Source organism: Podarcis vaucheri (genome assembly GCF_965113315.1).
Source record: "Podarcis vaucheri genome assembly, chromosome: 9".
NCBI classification, from domain to species: domain Eukaryota; kingdom Metazoa; phylum Chordata; class Lepidosauria; order Squamata; family Lacertidae; genus Podarcis; species Podarcis vaucheri.
This window is the reverse complement of record NC_138767.1, coordinates 77,222,255-77,244,297: the sequence shown is the minus strand read 5'-3', so window position 1 is coordinate 77,244,297 and position 22,043 is coordinate 77,222,255. Positions and strand designations below refer to the sequence as shown.

General features: G+C 48.0%; 2 protein-coding genes across 3 annotated transcripts in view; one reads left to right on the top strand and one right to left on the bottom strand.

The window, feature by feature from the left end:
* TSPAN9 (tetraspanin 9) overlaps positions 1–20,974 on the bottom strand; it is a 134,550-nt gene extending 113,576 nt beyond the window's left edge. Inside the window, exon 1 of one of the 2 annotated variants that reach the window (XM_082238583.1) lies at positions 20,855–20,974. The gene's annotated coding sequence lies outside the window, so the exon portion shown is untranslated. Of the gene's footprint in view, positions 1–20,319; positions 20,441–20,854 lie in introns of those variants that run through there. The other variant, XM_082238582.1, reaches the window with a different exon arrangement.
* Positions 1–22,043, top strand: part of JAKMIP1 (janus kinase and microtubule interacting protein 1) — a 327,688-nt gene that overhangs the window by 274,803 nt on the left and 30,842 nt on the right. The gene's annotated exons all lie outside the window — the stretch shown is intronic.

Below are 22,043 nucleotides of genomic sequence, written 5' to 3'. Positions count from 1 at the left end.
TGTAAGCAAATATAAAGTTTCACATATATATTAGTGGGGTCTGAACTGGCAGTGAATGACCAGCAATGAGATTTTGGAGTCATAATGGATAACTCCATGAAATTTTTGACACAGTGTGTGGCAAATGTGAAAGGGCAAATTCCATGATAAGAATCATCAGAAAATGCATTGAAAATAAAAGTGCCAATATCAGAATGCCTCCTCTATACAAACCTATTGCAGGACCATAATTTGAATTCTGTGTAAAGTTCTGGTCACCACACCTCAGAAAGGACATTGTAGGAGGTGCCAAAAAGGGCAACCAAAATTATCAAGGGGCTGGAGCAATTCCTCCAAGAGGAGGAAAGGGAACTTATATGGAAGAGAAGTCCATCAATCAGATGACTATATTACTTCCAGTATCAGAGGCAGAAGCCTCTGAATACTAGTTTACCCTACTGCCGACCCATTTCATCAGGTGACCCTGAGGGCTAGTCTTACAAGAGATCATTCTGCTCATCCATGAATCCACCACCTCCATATCTGGGATCCAACTGTTTCTTGACTTTTTATATGGCATTAATTAGGCCACCAGGTGCTTGCAATTTAGAAGTCTGGTTTCTGAGAAGGGAAGATGGCATAATCATGTACATGAAGAATTTCTTCCTTGAAACCTGATTCTTTTTCTTCTTCGTTTTCATTTAAGCTGTAGCTGTCCTAATTTCATGAAGCATTGTGTAACTGCCTAGGAAGTCATATACCATTCCTCAACAGTTAATTTTAGTTACAAAAAAGTAGGAGGTAGATATAAAGATATAGATATAGATATATCATAGTCTAGAATTCTTCTTTAAAATCCTGCCAGTCAATTGACAAGACCAAGATAAAATAACAAGTATGGCTTTTTGTCTTTCTACCTTCCCTGCCCATTCCCCACCCAGGCTTCCCAGTACCAATGAGTTGGGTCTAGAGACAGCCATTGCAAGTCCTTGCTTCACAGTCCAGGCGATGGAGCTGAGGCATGTCTCTCGGTTCGGCTGTCTATAGGGACAGTCACTGCCACCCTCCTTCAACATGGGGAACTGAGCTCATGGGCCAATGCTTCCCTAAAGCCAGCTCCCCTATCCCAGTCCACTGCACTGAGAAGGAGCACTCCCTGCTCACAAATTAAATGGACCCTATAGCGAAGGGGGGTGGGACGTGGGTGGCGCTGTGGGTTAAACCACAGAGCCTAGGGCTTGCCGATCAGAAGGTCGTGGTTTGAATCCCTGCAACGGGGTGAGCTCCCATTGTTTGGTCCCAGTTCCTGCCAACCTAGCAGTTCCAAAGCACGTCAAAGTGCAAGCAGATAAATAGGTACCGCTCCAGCAGGAAGGTAAACGGCGCTTCCGTGAGCTGCTCTGGTTCGCCAGAAACGGCTTAGTCATGCTGGCCACATGGCCGGGAAGCTGTACGCCGGCTCCCTCAGCCAATAAAGCGAGATGAGCGCTGCAACCCGAGTCAGTCACAACTGGACCTAATGGTCAGGGGTCCATTTACCCTTTACCTTTATAGCGAAGGGGAAATTGGCCTTGAAGATGTGCTCCCTTGGGGGAGGGGAGGCTCCCTCTCACTTCCCTCCATCCCACCTCACTACCAAAGGAGAAGGGGAGGAGAAAGGGGGAATTTGCTAACTTCCATATGCCTCAGTGACCCAGCAGGCTGACAGATTGTTCTCAGTTGAGAATGTCTGGAGACAACAGGACAACAGCATGCATGTGCAACCCGACATGTGTCAGCTGTGGGGCTTGAGAGGTAGACAACCCCTGTTTCCAGGAACACTGGAAGCACTGCCTTTAGGCACTCTGGGAGGAAATTTTGCAAACAATGCAAATAACGCTAACAGTTCTCCCCCAAGCTTCTCTCTCCTACAGGAACCACCAGCAGGAGGTGAGAAGCAGCACCAAATCTTCTCACAGGGAAGAGGGCCCAAAGTACAACCACAAGGGCACTCCAGAAAAGTCGGGGACCCCCGCCCACACCCATCTCTTGCAAGGAGGGCTGGTGGCAGCAGCAGAGGAACACCCCACAGTGTGAAGCAGCGTCCCCCAGTCCCACGTCCCCAAGTCTGTGCCCAAGCCCCGACTCTCGTGTCTCGGTCCACATGCAAACATACTGAGGCAAGAACGGCAAACTCCCATATCGGTGTCGTTACAGATTTCCCAACGCAGATGCAGTGGCAACAGCACCCATGTGCATGAAACAGGGAGACTCCAAGCGAGAAGTGGAAGAGGGACTAACTGTTACACTGCTCTGAGAACTGTAGCTCTGTGAGGGCAATCAGAGTCTCTCCCAGCACCTGCAGCAAACTACAGTTCCCAAGATTCCTTTGGTGGAGCTGTGACAGTTAGATTGGCATGGTGCCCCTTTAAATGTATAGTGCAGACGGGCAAGGAAAGACAAAGACCTTTTGGTGCTGGAGGCGGAGAATGCTAATAGCACTCCCTGCCAACACTCATTGGCATGGGTACAATCCAGTGAAGTTCTCTGGTGCAAGCCTTATTGAAACGAATAGTAATTGCTATATTATTGCAAGGACTTCCATGGACTGCAAGAAGATCAAACCTATCCATTCTGAAGGAAATCGGCCCTGAGTGCTCACTGGAAGGACAAATCCTGAAGCTGAGGCTCCAATACTTTGGCCACCTCATGAGAAGAGAAGACTCCCTGGAAAAGACCCTGATGTTGGGAAAGATGGAGGGCACAAGGAGAAGGGGACGACACAGGACGAGATGGTTCTCAAAGGTGGTAACAATGAGTTTGACCAAACTGCGGGAGGCAGTGGAAGACAGGAGTGCCTGGCGTGCTCTGGCCCATGGGGTCACGAAGAGTCGGACACGACTAAACGACTAAACAACAACAACATATTCATGCACAGCTCCTGTTCATTTCAGTTGCACTTGTGCAGGAGTATTTTTCAGTAATTTGTGGCTTGTGGGTCAACTGTGGGTCTCCAGTTCTCCTGCCTTTAATTACCTCACACTAGAGCCACCTTCATTTTCAGGGAAGCACATACACATATCTTCATGTATAGAAACGTCTCACTATAAAGTCTGTGACACCTCCCCCTCCCCGAGCTAGCTGAAGGATTTCAACCTAGGGTGAAATTTGAGAGTCACAAGATATGTATGCGTGTATGAGAGAGGGAGGGTAGGACACACACACACACACACACACACACACACACACTTACTTTTAGGTCAGCAGGAGGGAAGATCAAGAGTATGTGTGTGAATAATTTGTGTACCATTGTACCTAAATTCCATCATTGAGCTCCCTGGAGTACAATGTGTCACCATGTATGCATACTTACTAATCAGATTTCGTACTGATTCAACATCAAAACGAAAGCTAAAACCCTGACTGCTGGAAAAGAAGCTAATGATAACTCAAGCTGATCTCAGCATAAAAAGTACTTTAGATAGCAATGCTTTTTTAATGAGTGACATTATGATGTGAAACTAGTAAAAGCATTGTCATCCCTTCCTCTCACGGCCTGCTTTCAAAAACGAAAAAAGAAAGGGGGGAAAGTTTCATAAAAATGTAGTATTATGCTGCTTGGTGATGTAGCAGGATTTATAGATCACAAGAGGCTGCACCAGATGTTGCTCCCCTGGGGATCAAGTCAGAGAGAGGATGCTAATGAAGATCAGAATGTTTCCAGTGCTTCTTCCCAGGAGCAAGATATACTTTGGAACAAAATGGCCTATTAGGCTGAACACTGACACCAGCTCCCATTAACCCAACCCAGTATCAACAATGCTCAGGGTGGGCGAGAGCGATAGTCCAACAGTATCTGGGGGGCCACAGGTTCCCAACCACTAAACTTAAAGACTTAAAGCTACATTACTGTGGAACTCAAAATATTCCACACAGACACACCAACACAAGCTATGGTGCAGTTTACAGTAAGGTTACCAGATTTTTTTCAATGAATCCAGGGAAACTTTTCAATTTCAATGGATTTTGTACGGGGACTGATTTGTAAATCAGGGGACTGTCCCTGGGAAATGGGGACGTCTGGTAACCTTAGGTTATAGAAGGCCCGTTGAACTAAAATGCCACTTCTGTTTACATGGAAGAAGATACAGAATACATCAAAATAAGTTCCTTTAGCATAGGTTTCCTCAGTGCTTTTTTTCCTGGCAGGGCAAGCCAGTCGGCAGTACCAGCACGCCCCACCCCACCCCACCCCCGCGCCCAAGCCTGGGAAGCTTCTGCCCAGCTCTGGGAGGGAGGGTCCTAAGTACCAGCACCATTTTTTTTCTACAAAAAAAGCATTGGGTTTCCTCAAATATATGATAGCAGAAGCACTCTTATTTCTAAATTAAAACTGCAGGCTTACATCATTCTTTCCCCCTAATAAAACCTTAAACAGTACTGGTAATTTGCAGCTTAGACTTGTTATACTCACACAGGTGGGGTGCCTGGAATAAAGAAATGCTCTCCATTTATTTCCACACACAAACACACAGCGGTTTGGGAAGGAGGTGTGAGGGCTCTGGGATGCTGCCAGAGCCTTTGTACCTCCTTCCCAAAGGCCAGAGCTTTGCTTACCCAGCTTTGGGAATGCAGTGGGAGGGCTCTGGCAACATGCTAGAGCCCTTGCATGACTTTCCCAGAGCCTATAAGCAGCCCTCCACCTTGTGCAGGGGTCTGCAACCCACGGCTCCGGAGCCGCATGTGGCTCTTTTACACCTTTGCCATGGCTCCGGGGCGGATACTAGCGAGGGGAGGAGGCGCATTGTGCGCCCCAACACTCCCCACTAAGGCGGGCGCTGTACTGGCTGTGACGTAGCATGGGGGCGGTGTGTGCGTTAGTCACGCACCGTCCTGAAGTCACCTTCCCGCCCGCCCGCCCGCTACCTTTTAAGGGGCATGTACGCTGGTCACTGCATTGAAAGGGAGCATGTACGCTGGTCACTGTTTTGAAGGGGAGTGAAGAACACACACACACACACACACACACAAAAAGGTAACTTGTTAATTTAACGTTTATTTCTATGAGGAGGAGTAATTCTGAGGGGTCAAACAAAGAAATAATAATAAAAAAGGGGCAAAAAAGTTATTTTTATAATGACGAGTTTTGCGGCTCCCAGGTTTTTTTTTCTTCGGAAACGGGTCCAAGTGGCTCTTTTTGTCTTAAAGGTTGCAGACCCCTGACCTTGTGGAAGCCCTCCCAATGGCAAAGGTATCAATCAATGTCCTGAGGAGCATCTGCTGCTGCTTCCCATAAGACACACAGCAGATAGTATTGCCTTATGAGATAGCATCCGTTTTACACATGTAGCAAGCCATGCACACAAGTCTGCAGTGATGAGATACATTTTTGCTACCTTGCATCATATTTCACGATTGTTCAAGGAAAGCACTCCCAAGTTCTGAGATGCTGTATTGCAGAGGTCGGCAACCTAAGGCCCATAGCTGCCCATGAGGGTCGCTTAACCGGCCCATGAGCCACCCCCGAACTGAACCACCTGCTCGGCGAGTCCCCGCGCACTGCACTAAACTGGCGCAGCACGGCGACTCTCTTCTGCAGCTCCAGAAATTGCGTCTGCACATGTCCATGGTGCTGGAAATTGCTTCTGCACAGGAATGATTTTCGGCATCTGGGAATGCGCAGAAGCGATTTCCAGCACCACGAACATGCACAGATGCGATTTCCAGCGTCACGCTGCGCCAGTCTGGCCCATGGACAGTCTCTGCGGGAGTGATTTGGCCGATGCCCGGTAAGTCTTGCCGCCCCCTGCTGTATTGCCTTCCAACTGTACAAGACTTAAGGCAGAAGGATGCTGTGCCCCCCGAAGTCTAAATGCCCTTGTTTACCATAACTTCAGTGCCTTGATCTATGGGGACTGACACAGGCGGATAATTGCAAGAGATCTGACCAGAAAAGCTGCCATCCTTGAATGCTTCCCAGACACCAGGATGTTCCCCTGCAAGGCTAGTGATTTGCACAAAGTATGCCGGCAGATATAATTCATAAGTGATGTAGGCAAAGCATCCTCCATTATGGAACACAAAATTTCCAAAGGCAACAGCTCACCATTCCCTTCATGAAGATGGTGTAAGAAACCCTTTCCACAGGTTCCATTAGGCACCCGGCTTTCAAAATTGTTTTGGCAGAAGTCATATTGTTCACTTCAAATTTGTCTTATTCTCTGAAACCAGCATTCTGAAAGTGCTCTCCTATGATATATTGGGCACTGAAGATATCCTAAGAATAAAAAGATAAAGGGACCCCTGACCATTAGGTCCAGTTGTGGCCGACTCTGGAGCTGCGGCACTCATCTCGCTTTATTGGCCGAGGGAGCCGGCGTACAGCTTCTGGGTCATGTGGCCAGCATGACTAAGCCACTTCTGGCGAACCAGAACAGCTCACGGAAACACCGTTTACCTTCCCGCTGGAGCGGTACCTATTTATCTACTTGCACTTTGACGTGCTTTCGAACTGCTAGGTTGGCAGGAGCAGGGACCGAGCAACGGGAAAATAGGGACCACCTAAGAATAGGGACCATCTAAAATGCTGGTATGAATTACAAAGAGGAAGAGATATTTTTATCTTTATTAATTTGCTAGTTGTATCTCTCCTTCCTTGTGATTCGTGCCAGCATTTTACTCGTACAACTCTTTGAATGTAAGTTAGGTTGAAACTTGAGAAACAGTGAAATTGGCTCATTTGTAAGATAGATCGTTTTTATGCAAATCATGGCTCTCATTTTGAAGAAGTGCATTAATGTTCGTTGCAGCAGCCCTGGCTACAAACTCCCCACATGAATGATGCCTCTGGGGCTGGCCAGGGGGTGCTTCCTAGGCCCCTTTGGGGGAGTGTGAGGAGGCACCTCTCTTTGGGGCAGGGGGGTGCAGCTCAGAGACCAGGGGCGGCAGCAGGGCTGCCCAGAGGACTCCCAAGGAGAGGAGAGGAGCAAGGAGGTGGAGGGAACCCTCTACAAGGGAGGGTGTTCAAAAAGGGGTGAGAGACTGCGAGGTCTGCAGGCAAGGGGTGACATAACTGGGCTCCTGAGCCCCACGGGGTGCCACAGAAATAATGTACATAGTTGGTCAAGGGAGCCATGGACCCAGAAAGGTTGAAAACCTCTGCTTTATGAGTTAACGAAGTGTTGTAAGCACCATCTAGTGGCGAAAAGCTACTAAGCATTTAAGCAAGCAACAGACACCAACAAGCATATATAAGCTGAAGTGGTAATTATACACTTGGTCATAATTACCAGACATAGTAATTATGTTCCTCCCAAACTAATTTATTTATTCATACCGTACTTTTTCTTAAACATATTCTAGTTAAGTCTGGCTCATGATACATTTTTATCCATACATTCGTTTATCAACTTCCAAGAGTTCAAGGGCAAAGGAAATGCCATGTATAATTTTAGATTTAAACAACAAGGCAGGAAAAGCTCATCAAACCTTGTTTATCAGAACCTCTCTGTTAACTGTCTCCTATCCTCATAAATCCATTCAAAGAAAGCCATGCCTATGAAGTACATTGAATCTAAGTGGGGATGGGACACACACCACTGCAAATATAATATAATATAATATAATATAATATAATATAATATAATATAATATAATATAATATAATATAATATAATATAATATAATATAATATAATATAATATAATATAATATAATATATTATATTATACTATATTATATTATATTATATTATATTATATTATATTATATTATATTATATTATATTATATTATATTATATTATATTATATTATATTATATTATATTATATTATATTATATTATATTATATTATAATTTATATACCACCCTATACCCGGAGGTCTCAGGGTGATTCACAGAATAACATCAAAATATAAAACCACAATATATATCATCAAAAGAAAAACAACAACAACAACAACAAGAGTTTGGATTTGATATCCCGCCTTTCACTCCCCTTCAGGAGTCTCAAAGCAGCTAACATTCTCCTTTCCCTTCCTCCCCCACAACAAACACTCTGTGAGGTGAGTGGGGCTGAGAGACTTCAAAGAAGTGTGACTGGCCCAAGGTCACCCAGCAGCTGCATGTGAAGGAGCAGAGACACGAACCCGGTTCCCCAGATTACGTGACTACCGCTCTTAACCACTACACCACACTGGCTCTCAACCCAATAACACCCCCTCCCCCCAAAAAAACCCACATTTTAAAAGGACATAGGATGTCAATCAAATCAACCAAAGGCCTGGTTAAAAAGGAATGCTTTTGCCTGGCACCTAAAGGTGTATGATGAAGGCGCCAGGCCAACTTCCCTGGGGAGAACATTCCACAGATGGGGAGCCACTGCAGAGAAGGCCTGTTCTCGTGTTGCCACCTTCCGAAGCTCTCAAGGAGGAGACACACAAAGAAGGGCCTCAGAAGATGATCTCAGCGTCTGGGTAGGTTCATATGGAAAGAGGTGGTCCTTGAGGTATTGCAGTCCTGAGCCGATTAAGGCTTTATAGGTAAAAACCAGCACTTTGAATTGGGCCTGGAAACTACAGTGGTGCCTCGCAAGACGAAAAGAATCCGTTCCACGAGTCTCTTCGTCTTGCGGTTTTTTCGTCTTGCGAAGCAAGCCCATTAGCGGCTTAGCAGATTAGCGCTATTAGCAGCTTAGCGGATCAGCTGATAAGCGGTTTAGCGGCTTAGCGGATCAGCTGTTAAGCGTCTTAGCGGCTTGGGGAAAGGGGGGGAGGAAAAAACCCCACAGGAACTCGCAAGACATTTTCGTCTTGCGAAGCAAGCCCATAGGAAATTTGTTTTGCGAAGCACCTCCAAAACGGAAAACCCTTTCGTCTAGCGGGTTTTCCATCTTGCGAGGCATTCGTCTTGCGGGGCACCACTGTAATTGGTAGCCAGTGCAGTTGGACCAGGATCGGTGTGATATGCTCAAACCATCTTGCTCCGGTGAGCAACCTGGCGGCTGAATTCTGCAATAGCTGAAGTTTCCGAACCGTCTTCAGAGGCAGCCCTACGTAAAGCACATTGCAGCAATCTAACCTTGAAGTTACCAGAGCGTAGACAACAGTAGTTAGGCTATCCCTGACCAGACAGGGGCATAGCTGGGCCACCAGCCGAAACTGACTGAAGACACTCTGGGTCACTGAGGCCACCTGAGCCTTGAGTGACAGCAGAGGATCCAGGAGTACCCCCAAGCTACGAATCTGCTCCTTCAGAGGAAGTGTAACCCCATCAAGAGCAGGTGACCTCCCAGCCATCTGGTCCAGGGAACCACCCACTAACAGTGCCTCAGTCTTATCTGGATTGAGCTTCAGTTTGTTTGTCACCCAGTTCATTACCAAGGCAAGACACTGGTCCAGGACTTCCATTGCCTCACCTGCAGATGTAAAGGAGAAATAGAGCTGAGTGTCATCAGCATACTGCTGACAACATACTCCAACCCTCCAGATAACCCCACCCAGCGGTTTCATGTAAATGTTAAGTAAGGTAAAGGGACCCCTGACCATTAGGTCCAGTCGTGACTGACTCTGGGGCTGTGGCGCTCATCTCACTTTATTGGCCAAGGGAGGTGGCGTACGGCTTCCGGGTCATGTGGCCAGCATGACTAAGCCACTTTTGGCAAACCAAAGCAGCACACGGAAATGCCGTTTACCTTCCCACCGGAGCGGTACCTATTTATCTACTTGCACTTTGACGTGCTTTCGAACTGCTAGGTTGGCAGGAGCAGGGACCAAGCAACGGGAGTTCACCCCGTCGCGGGGATTCGAACCACCGACCTTCTGATTGGCAAGTCCTAGGTTCTGTGGTTTAACCCACAGCGCCACCCATGTCCCTAGATGTTAAGTAGCAGGGAATAAAATTGAGTCCTGAGGAACTCCACAGTGAATGCTCCATGGGGCTGAAAAGCACTCCCCAAGCATCGCCTTCTGGGAGCAACCATCCAAGTAGGACCAGAACCACCACAAAGCAGTTCCACCCACCCCAACTCAGACAGCTGCTCCAGAAGGATACCATGGTCAATGGTAGGCTTCCTCAACCTTGGCTATCCATATGTTTTTTGGCCTACAACTCCCATGATCCCTAGCTAGCAGGATCAGTGGTCAGGGATGATGGTAATTGTAGTCTCAAAACATCTGGAGGGCCGAGGTTGAGGACGCCTGGTCAATGGTATCAAAAGCCGCTGAGAGGTCAAGGAGAATTAACAGGGACATGTTTCCCTTGTCTCTCTCGCGACAGAGGTCATCATACAGGGCGACCAAAGCAGTTTCTGTGCCAAAACCCAGCATAAGCCCCAATTGAAATGGATCCAGAAAATCAGTTTCTTCCAAAAGTGCCTGGATCTGGTCTGTGACCACTCATTCCAGAATCTTGCTCAGGAAAGGGAGATTAGCAACTGGTCAGTAGTTAGTTAAGTTTTCTGAATCCAGGGAAGGTTATTAAGGAGCGGTTTTACCACTGCCTCCTTCAAACAGGCAGGGACCACCCCCTCTTGTAAGAGGCATTGATCACCTCCCTGGCCCAGTCCGCTGTTCCCTCCTTGCTGGTTTTTATCAGCCAAGAGGGGCTGGGGTCTAGACCGCAAGTGGTCACCCTGACCAATTCAAGCACCTTCTCCACATCCTCTAGCCTTACCAACTGAAACTCATCCAAAACAACAGGAATAGACTGTGCTCTGGACACCCCCACAAGATTCACTTGCTATAACAGCAGAGTCAAGGTCTTAGCATCCTTACGAAGCAGACTGCAGTATGTCTCCACGTAGCCAGGAGATTCATACACCAATACAGAATTCTCTTGCATACACATTAGACATCAATCCACATATGTATGATATATATCAGGATGCAATCACTGTCTTGGCAGTGTAGTGGTTAGAGTGCCACACTAGGACCTGGGAGACAAGAGTTTGAATCCCTACTAAGCCATACAGCTCACAGAGCACCCTTGGGCCACACTCACTCTCAGCCTGCCCTATCTCACAGGGTTGTTGTGAGGATAAAATGGGGAGACAGGGAACTATGTCTGCCAACTTGAACTCCTTGGAGGGAAATACAGGGGGCAACCATTCTGCGCATATTTGATTGGTGTGTGGCTGCCAACGCACACTCCATTTTTGGCCCTGGAAGAAGGTGAGGTGGGGCTGGGGTGGATGCCAATGCACAAGATAACCAGGAACACAACCCCCCGCATCCCACCAAGTTGCCTGTACATGCAGTGAATACATGAAATATCTGTCCTGCAGGAATATGTTGTCAAGGTGAAAGTACGGTGCGGGTCAGCAATAACTTCTTATTCAAAGAAACGAAACAGCTCAGGCCTAGTGAGCGCAGCCCCTCTTCCTGGTAGACCTTGCAAGGACCAAAGGTCCCCGCCTCCCCACAGCTTCCCAGGTCTACCTCAGGTCCTTCCCAAGCAATCTGAGACTCCTTTTCTGCCATTGCTCTGCCTTCTTCATTCCGCTTCTGGTTCTGGAAGACCAAGTGGAAGGGAGCAAGTTGCAGCAAGAGGGAGAGACTTCTGGCTTCTTCAGCAGCCTGCCTCATCTCTGGGTCCCCCTTCTCTCTTCCACCGCCTCTTCCTGCTCACCAAACCCTGTTACCTCTTCAGCTCCTTTTCCCAGTCTTTCCCCTCTTCTCCTCATGACCATTCCTTGTCTTCCCACCACTAAGCCCCTGACTCTGAGCCTTCTTCCCCTGGGGATTCCCTTAGGGGTTCTCCAGCTAGTGCCTCCCCCACTCCTTTGCATTCAGCCAGTCCATGACATTCAGTCCATCATTTGAAAAATAAGACTCTAGAGTCATCTTGCCCAAAAATGGCAACTAGACATTCTGCTTTGGCGACCGCAACCATAGTTTAATGTGCCATTTGGAACATAGTTTCTATATCTTGAGTTTCCAACACTGGATTTGAACCAGAAACAGAAGAAACAACCAACCAGCAACCAAACATTACGGGGAGAGCCCTTCTCATGGCTCCAGTCCCTCCATTCCCCCTCTCCTGTTCTGTTCTGTTCCCACACCCCACCCTCAGGCACCAGTCCGTCATGGCCACTGAACATGCACAGTTCTCTTTAGGCTGTGTTGGGAAAGACAGGGATGAACATTGGTGTGCCTAGTTCATCTCCACTGATTTCTATGGGGACTTTCAGCCAGTGGTGTTGCAACGGGGGAGGGGGCGGCGTTACACCCCAGGTTCCATGTCTGCGGGGGTGACAAGAAGTCACCCCATGGGGGTTCGTGGCAGCACGAGCAGCCATTGCACCGCCGCAGCTGCATGTGGAGGATCCTCCATTCACGGCTGCAGCCGCAAGCAGAGGATCCCAGCACCAGCAGCAAACTGCTAAGTACAGTGTATGTGCAGCATCGCATGCATGCACTGTACATAGCGACGGCGCACAGGCGCTGAATAGCTGTTTACTGCTGGCACCACTCCAGCGCTGTATGGACGGGGCTGGGTTTGAGAGGATCCCGGCACTATCCGTACAGCGCTGGAGTGGCACCGGTGGCTATACAGCGCATTTGTGGCATCGCTACGTATGGCGCATGCGGTAGCAAAGCCGCACATGCGCCTTACGCAGCAACACCCACCCTGGGTGTCATGACGCCTTCCTTCGCCCCTGCTTTCAGCCCCCGCCCCTTAATGCTCCTGCTTCTTCTAAATACTGTTTTTGTACTTCTGCAAATCTCAGGGTTATCATAACTCTTCCTATTTTCGATACGTAAGTTACCGTATGCAAAGACTTGAATCAGAATTAGGACACAGGATCATGATGATGATAACTCTTCCTTCCTAAACAAAAAAGAGACACCCACGTACACAGATTTTGCTAACTTAACCACTTTTCCCTCTGGCCTCTCCCCATGTTCACATAATTATTCCTAAATTACATTCAGCAGTTTCTCAGTTGGGAAAGCAATAGAAGCCCCAACAAACGGGCTTATTTGCACTGGCTGGGTTCCCTGAACCTGACCCCCACATCCACTGGTTGTAGATGGCTGGTACCAGCCAACTCTAAGCCACTGTCCCTGGACAAACATCTATTGTTAAAATACTAATGTAAGGCATTTAGTCAATCCACTGTTCTCAGTCGCTATCAAAGGAAACACTCACAGAAATATAAAAGCAGGAAGCATAACTAAAAACACATGCAGATTTGCCAAGAAAATGTGCTGACTGGGATTTTCATAGAAAATGGCACCAGACTATAAACAATGCACAGCATTTTAATTCTCCTATAGTTGCAAAAATCCCTTTAATAATCTGATGTTGTGGTGAACCAATCCAGTTAAACCAGATTGTTGGTTTTTTAAATGAGAAGTATTTGACAATTAATCAAATTTTACATACAAATTTGAAATTGTATTGAATGCTAAGATCACCTCTTTCTGAATCCATGGCCCACTCTCTTGATAGGCCTGCCGCCTCTGTGGCTTACAGGCAGAGTCCTTCTATCAAGACCATAGCATATTGGCCACAAGTAGAGAGCTGAATCTAACTGGTGGGTCACATCCTGCTCAAGCTCCAGGCTTTGAACTGGAAAGTCCAGGTTGAGGAAGAACAGAAAGTCAGTTGGGGACAGGCATATAAAGGGCAACATTTCATATATTTTTATATTTTTCTGCAGTCAGCTATCATCACAAAAAGCACAGGCAGCAGAGTATGATAGCATGATAGTGGCAGCAGCAAGGGAATACCCTTCTCTGTTTTGCCTCAGGTGGCAAAGCATCTTTGGCTGGCTTTGTACACTGCATGTGCTGTTTGTATTGGTTCTTTGTCCAATTCACCCAGGTATGCAGTGGCGTAGCGTGGGGGGTGCAGGGGGGGCCAGCCGCACCAGGCGCAACATCTGGGGGTTAGGGTTAGGGGGCGCAAATCCACGGGTTAGGGGGCGCAAATTACTTGCCTTGCCCCGGGTGCTGACAACCCACGCTACGTCACTGCAGGTATGCAAGGCCTTTGTGAAATCTCTCCATAAATACGCTCACCATAAGCTGGTTCTAGGTCCCCTCTATCCCTTCTGTTCTCTGACAGGAATGGACTTTATGTGTAGGTCTACTCTCAAGAATTTGTAGTTGTCTCTGCATCTGGGCAGCTCAGAACACTGATTCCAGTGGTATACAGTGGTACCTCAGGTTAAGTACTTAATTCGTTCCGGAGGTCCGTTCTTAACCTGAAAATGTTCTTAACCTAAAGACCACTTTAGCTAATGGGGCCTCCTGCTGCTGCCGCGCTGCCAGAGCCTGATTTCTGTTCTTATTCTGAAGCCAAGTTCTTAACCTGAAGCACTATTTCTGCGTTAGCAGAGTGTGTAACCCGAAGCATATGTAACCTGAAGCATATGTAACCTGAAGTGTATGTAACCCGAGGTACCACTGTATTCTGAAAAATATGTAAGTCAAGATTTCCTGGCACCGGTTTGATTATGTCCACATATATTTCAGCTAGACTGTTGGGCTGTGGTTAATACATGCTAATGGTCAACTGAATGAACTTCTTCTCCGAACATTTGCAATTCTGCCAATGTGTATTGAGGCCCATTGTCCAAGATTAACTCATTGTCAATGCAGTGCCTGGCAAACACAGCCTTGGTGTGATATATTACAGTGCTAGAAAGCGTGTTTTTAGTTGCATCACCTCAAAGTAACAACTTGTTGGCAGGCTGCTAGCTTTAAGAGCTCGGATTGACACTGCGCTCCTGTACTGCCCGTATGATTCCATGTGGGACTTCAGTACCGCTTCCGTTGCACGTAAAACAAGGCGGCTAAAAGCACCACGAGAAAGATGTCCAAATAGTGAAATGGATTAGTTCAATGGACGTGAGGTCACAAGTCATGTGAATCATAGAATCACAGAATCATAGGACCTGTAGAGTTGGAAGGGACCCCAAGAGTCATCTAGTCCAACCCCCTGCAATGAAGAATCAAGAGTCAAATTTTAATTTTACCAGCCCAAAGGATTACAAAATGTTGACTGGCTTCCACAAAAGAAACTAAGACTATGTTGGCAGTAACTGAAGGTAGGCTTCATAGTCTGCCCTTGGGATCTGCCCCTCAGCAATGGGATTTAAAACAGAAAAAGTTTCCCTCGAATCAAAAACACCAAGCTTGTATTTATTTAAGACGGAAGATATCCAAGTGGAGGCAGTTGTGAGGCTGAGTAAGCTTAGGACAGAAGTGTGGAGCAATCTCCTGGAGAATTCCAAGGAGAACAGTATGGCGTCTGAGGACACACAAGAACGGGAAAGGACTTCCCAGGGGCAGGGGGCTTCTAAGACAAAGGATGATTTAACTGAGGGAAAAGCTGGAGGGAAGGAGCATTGGATGACAACAGGCAGATATGAAGCCATTTGTAGATACAGAAACATACTGTTACAGCCACACCAGGTGCCTCCCAGCCCCCAAGAGTACAAAGCAAAAAACAAATTGTGTGTATCATTAACGCTAATACATTTAACAATTCAGTCGCACATTTTACCAATGATCGTAATCTTCCCCCCTCCCAAATCACATGAGCCAATACACAATTCATATCAGTGACACATTTTTAATATAACGTTTTTAATAGCAATTGTTAATTGTCGCCAGATTTGGCAACTGACATCTCCACCATCTGGCTGGTCATCTGGTGCCAGCCAATCTATGGGGACGAGGGCTTTCTTTCCACTGAGGATTGTTGACACCTTGCTTTGTAAAGCAAATGAAGACAAGATGGGGGATTTATCTGAAGAAGGAATAAATGCTGTGCACAAAAGGAATCAAGTGGAAAAGCAGTTGAGAAGAGCTGTGGCTGCAGTTTCGCTCTAACAAATGTAGAAATCAAATCAAACCTCTTTTACACAATTAGAGGGGGTAGTTTGCCCAAACCTGTATTTTTATCAATTTGTGAACAACTTTGCGTAGAGAATTCATTTTGTTCTTTTTGCAATTTGTGATATTGGGAGAGTTGTAACAAGCCATAGCAAAACAGGTCATACAGAGAGCACAGCAGGACTTCAGTAGGCATGTATAGGAATGCACCGGAAAAAGCCTGTGGTAGCTCAAAGCACCTTTTTTCCCCTTTTTTAAAAAAATCCTTTTTAAAAAGGAATGTAGGAGGTAGACAGGGCTGGAGCCAAGGGGGTCCTTGGCAGCTGGCAAAGGGGAGTGGGTGATAAGGCGGGTAGTGCTGGCAAAGGGGACTTGGCGCAGGGGTTAGCAATCTTGCAAATGTAGGTGTAGAGGGAAAGGGAGAAAATGGGCTGGCGGGGCGTGTATGCTGGCGGGGCGTGTGTGTGTCAGAGAGAAAAACACAAATCTGCCCCTTCAAGGGGAAAATTTGATGGGGGAGATGTTGGGCTCGCGCCCTGCAGTTTATCACTGGGATATTGGAGGGTATGCAATTGTAAAAAGATAACATGCGATAGCAAACTATGCATTTAATATCGTAAGAAAACTCTGCATCATCAGGTTATCAGCATTGTGTGAATGTACCGTATTTTTCGCTCTATAACACGCACCAGACCATAACACGCACGTAGTTTTTAGAGGAGGAAAACAAGAAAAAAATATTCTAAACGAAACAGTGGATGTATGATTTTTTTGGTTCATGCTGTGGCCACAGACATGTGATCTGACGGTGAGTTTGGAGTAGCCCAATGCAAAAATCCTGAGGATCCATGTGGATCCATGCTTTGTAACCACGTTTTTGCACCACTGCGGCCCCAGGCAACAGTGGGTGCATGATTTTTTTGGTGCAAGCTGTAGCCATGGGCATGCTATGTGATCTGATGGTGAATTTGGGGTGACCCAGTGCAAAAATCCTGAGGATCCATGTGGATCTGTGCTTTGTAACCACGTTTTAAGTGGGGAAGGAAGGAAAAGCACTCAAGGGACAAGGAGCACGCATGGGGTGTGTGGAGAAGGATGCTGCTAATAATGCAGAAGAGGGGTATAAGAGAAGAAGAACACGTGGGGTGGGTGGAGAAGGATGCTGCTAATAATGAAGAAGAAGGATGCTGCTAATAAGGGGAGAAGGCTCCTCTCCTCTTCCGCTTTGCTCCTTTAAAGAAGCAGGCTATCTGTCCCTCTCTCCTCCTCACTCAGCGGCTCCTCTCCCGCTTTGCTGTTTCAAAGTGAGCCATGGAGGAGGGAAGGAAGGGGAACTATGGATCCTCTGCTCACGACTGCAGCAGATCCCCCCACCATCCGTAGGCATTCGCTCCATAACACGCACAGACATTTCCCCTTACTTTCTAGGAGGAAAAATGTGAGTGTTATGGAGAGAAAAATACTGTAATCTATGTTTGGAAGCGGCTCATTTCTCCCTCAAATTTTTTTCCTTGTCCTGAGACTGGATAAAGTTGTGAAATTAACTTGAACTGGCTGTGTGTATTGGTTGCAGACAGGGCCATCTTATCCATAGGCACTAGGGGTGCGGGGCATCCGGGGGCTGGGCTCTCAGGGGCGCCAGGCCGAGAGTCTGGGGCCCAAGAGTTGAGTCTGGGGAAGAGCCCGCCCATTGGTCGGAGCGTCACGGCAGGCTCTTCTGCTGCAGGCGACTCTGCGCCGCGAGTTCGGGGGCAACCGAGCCAGCGAGACGCTGAGGTGGCAGGCTAGCTCCTGCACGCCAGGGACTGGGCAACCGGGAGGTGCTGGGTGAATCTTTGCACCCCGGTGCCGCATATGCTTAAGACAGCCCTGGTTGCAGAATATGCAGCTGCCTTAAAACAAAACAGTTGAGAAAAACAATTTTGCATAGTTGGAGAGCTATGCAAGACTTCTTAGAGTTACTTGGTGAATAAAGGAGGACCCATCTATTCCTTCACATGCTCCAATACAGTTATAGTCCAAGTTCTAGCAACCCCTGCTGCTTCAAGTGGGAGGGCTGAGAGATAGGACTGTTCACCTGCAAAGCCTTGTATGGTTCTCTTGTAAAGAGGTATCAACATGGGGGGGGGGGATATTGTTTTCATTTGGCTTTTGACCAATTAAAATCAGTGAAGGGCTAGCAATTAAAGACTCTTCTCTCAACCATGGTTATGAATTTCTTTATGTGCCTTTGTGTATCACAGTTGGGGGGGAAACCCAATTAAAATTGTACCATGGCATTATATCTCACATTTTTCTCCATGGAGCTCAAGGTGGTTTACATAGTTCTCCTGCTCCTCATTTAATCCCCCAATATTTTCCACTTTGGGGTTACTTCTAACTGTTTAGAACAGCTAACAGCGCCATCACACGCATGTCTACACAGAAGAAAAGTCCAGTTGAGCAAGTGGATTTTCCAAGTTCATATATGAATCAAGAGGGAAACTAGGACATGTTTGCTGACTGGAAACATTTCTTAACGTTTCCAAGACTGTTTAGTATTTAATTAATACTATGAGACTTATCTCAGACCCTGGAAGGATTTGAAAACAACACAGGGTGAATTGGGGCCATAGGAAGAGTTACAAGTTGTGAGAGTCTCTATCCCAACAGTATATATGGAATGAATTCAGCCATTTTCCTAGGTGGACAATGGGGCAAAAAGTTTGCAGCATTTAAAGCACTAAGAACGAGATCACTCATAATTTGCACATATTTCTTTTTCCCTGAGACAATTACGTTAGTACAAACACCCATGAGGAAAATTTCTTTATAAATACAGCCACACTTTTCTAGGTAGAATATATGCCACATATTATTAGAATATATGTGGTACATTTATTTAAAAATAAAGACCTGTGAATAGTCTATTTATTACATTTCTGTCCCATGCCTTTTTATCAATAATTTCTTCATTCTCCTGGGCAAATTGCTTGAAAATGAATGTCCCTTGGCAATCTACCTTTCTAACTTTTAAGGCAGAAAATATCCTTGCATGTTTAGGAGCCTATTATTAACATTGACCAAACACTGTTTGTTTGTAGACAAAGATAACTCATTGTAACTGTGTGGTGAGCCCTCATCTATGTCACTAGTTCTGCTATTTTACTCACAAATTTCTCCCAGGTGTTGCAAAGCTACATTCTGATAAAGAATGGTTGACTGCGCATTTCTATCATTCACCTGACTTCAACAAGCATTAAAAGAATACACTCGATTTTATGCCGCTTTCCATAACCAACATGTTATTGAGGTTCATACACTTCTCTGAACTCCTGCAGGAGAGGAACAAGAAGCCCATACAGGCAGCAACCAATTTGCATCGGGGTTACGTTCCAGACCCCCGTGAGCATCGGTGGGGCACGTGAAAGGTTGCCCCATCGTGTTCTGCCCCTTTCTGTGACTTTTCAGGTCACTTCCAGGTTCAGGCAGATGTGCTCATGTGTGGTTACGCACATACATGGACAAGCACAGGGCTTTTTCCCAGCCAGAATTCAGCAGAACTCAGTTCCGGCATCTCTCAGGTGGGTGCCATTGCCATTCTAAGAGAACGAGGGAGGCATTCATGGTGAGTTCTGGCACCTCTTTTTCTAGAAAAATAGCACTGGACAAGGCTAAATCAGTTGCTGCTTGCATTCCCTTTCTTTATGAGGCCAAAGGACTCCCCTTCAAATATGCACTTCCTGTGAAGCGCAGTAAACAGGGATTAAAATGAACAAAACAACCAGGAAGCATTAGCCAAGAAGCACCCTATGTATATCAGGCGTAGGGTTCCAGCCTCATATAAACCTAGCAGGTTTGAATCTAATTAGTGTATGAAGGTGTTTAAACCACGGAGTAAGCTGTCCTGCCAGGCTTAGCCTGTGCCATCACTTCCCACCGGCTCACCAAGCCTTTGTTATCTCTCACTCTTCAAGTGAATTTTGGTATGTAAGGAGATCTGAGAATGGCTTTAACCAGCCACTTTTGTTTCAGTCCAGAACGGAGTCTGAAACAAGTGTTCCTCTGTACCAATAGTTCAGAAACTTGCACCTTTTGTCACTAAGCAAAGTTTTGACTGCCTGTGCATCTTTTCTGACTTCTGCACGGAAAAAGCACATGAATCTGAACTTTGAAGAGTTCCGTGTAGGTAAGCCATTTTATGACTTCTCAAATGTGTGGTCTATCTCTGTGCTAGGGAGGTGGGATGGTTTGGGAAAGAGCTTTTCAAAGAGGACATTTTGGGATTCATTGCAAGGGCACCTTTTCAAGGGTTGACAGCCCCTGTCCCCCCGCTTTCCTTTGATCTCAAAGAGCACACTTTCCTCTTGCCTTCCAGGGTCCTCGACCGGGCTGGTTTCCACGCCCCTTGTCCGCTTCTCCCCCTGCCTGCTTCCCACTTTGTCCGCTCCGTTTCGGAGCTGTGGCCCAACTTCAGCCCCCCGAGAAAGGGGGCGAGAGGCTTCCCTGAAGCCGCCTCGTCGCCCAGCCTCCTACCTCCAACTTGGGCGCCGTTGTGCTCCAGGAGCGCCGTCTCCCTCGCCCGTCTGCCCGGACTTTCCCTCAGGCGCTCTCTCCATCCCTCGCCAGCCGCCTCGCTCCGGGCCACGGGCGCTCTCTCGCTTCTCCCCCTCCGGCCCCAGATGCGTGGCGACTACAACTCCCGTCATCCCTCGCCGCTGGTCCCGAGGGCCGGGGATGGTGGGCCTTGTAGTCGCTGCGCCCCATCTGGGCGCCCAAGCCGCGCATTCCTTCCCCGGCGCGCCCCCGGGAGGGCGGTCCGCTCCGCCCCTCCGCTTCCTCGGCTGCGCGCATCCCGGCGCCTCGCCGCCCTCCCGGAGCAGCCGGGGCGACCCTCCTTTCCAAACGCGCCGGGACCGCGGGGCCGCCTCCCCTTTGTCCGGCTCCGGCGCCCTCGAGTCCGGCTTCCCCTGCAGGCAGGCAGGCCTGCCCGGCCCTCGCCCGGCCCAGCCTCGCCCGCCGACCCCCGGGAAGCGGCGGCGGGACCCGCGCGACGCCGCGCCGCACTCACCGTCTTGGCTGCGCCGTCGGAAGCGAACCCGGGCAGCGGCGGGGAAGGGCTGCGCTCCGCTCGCGGCGGCTCCGCCTCGCCTCTCCTCGGCTGCCAGCGGAAACCAGGGGAGGGAGCGGGGAGGAGCCGGCCGAGGCCGCGCGGCCGCCCTCCGCCCCGCGTCGCCCGCCTGACAGGCTTCGCCCGCTCCCCGAGCGCGGCGCCCTGGGGCTCCGGGAGAGGGAACTGGCCGGGGACGGAGGGCGCCCCGAGGGGCCAAGAGGCAGCCGCTGCTTCGAGCCCCTCGCCCCGCGATCGCCGGGCGAGCGAGGCCACGGCGCTCCTGCGAGCGGCTGCTCCGGCCTCCTGCTCCCCGATGCCGGCAGAGGTGTCTCTGCTGGAAGCTGAGCTGGGGACGGTCCCATGACAGAACAGGGGCAGCGCGGTTGTGCGCGGCCCGCGAGGATCAACTTGAAACCAGACCGGACCCTGCTTAATAATAATAAATAATAAAATAATAATAATAATAATAATAATAATAATAATAATAATAATAATAATAATAATAATAATAATAATATCTTTATTGTCATTGCCCCCTTCGGGGACAACGAAATTACTTGACTGCTCCATAAAAACACTAATTAAACAATACAGCAAGGGAGATTCGATGACTTTCAAAGTCCGGGCTTCCCATTCAGGGCCGAGATCGCTCTGGAGAAGAAGCTGTTCTTAAGACGACTCGTTCTTGTCTTCATCGTCCTGTATCTCCGTCCCGACGGCAGGAGCTCAAAGAGACAGTGACCAGGATGCGATGGATCTTCTACTATGTCCAGTGCCTTCCTATGGCACCTTGTGGCATAAATCTGCTCTAAGGGGGAGAGTGGGCAGCCAACAATGCTCTCTGCTGCCTTAACAACCCTGCACAACCCCATCCTGTCCTGGGCAGTACAGCTTCCGTACCACACACATAAGCCATAAGTGAGCACGCTCTCAATGGCACAGTGATAGAAGGCAAGCAGCAGTTTCTGCGGAAGATGGTTTTTCCTTAGTATTCTCAAAAAGTACAGTCTCTACTGCGCCTTCTTCACAAGCCCCCTTGTGTTGACACTCCAGGACAGATCCTCTTGTAATTCAATGCCCAGAAATCTGAACGTTGTTACCCTCTCCACACAGACCCCATCAATCAAAAGTGGCTGGACGTTGCTCT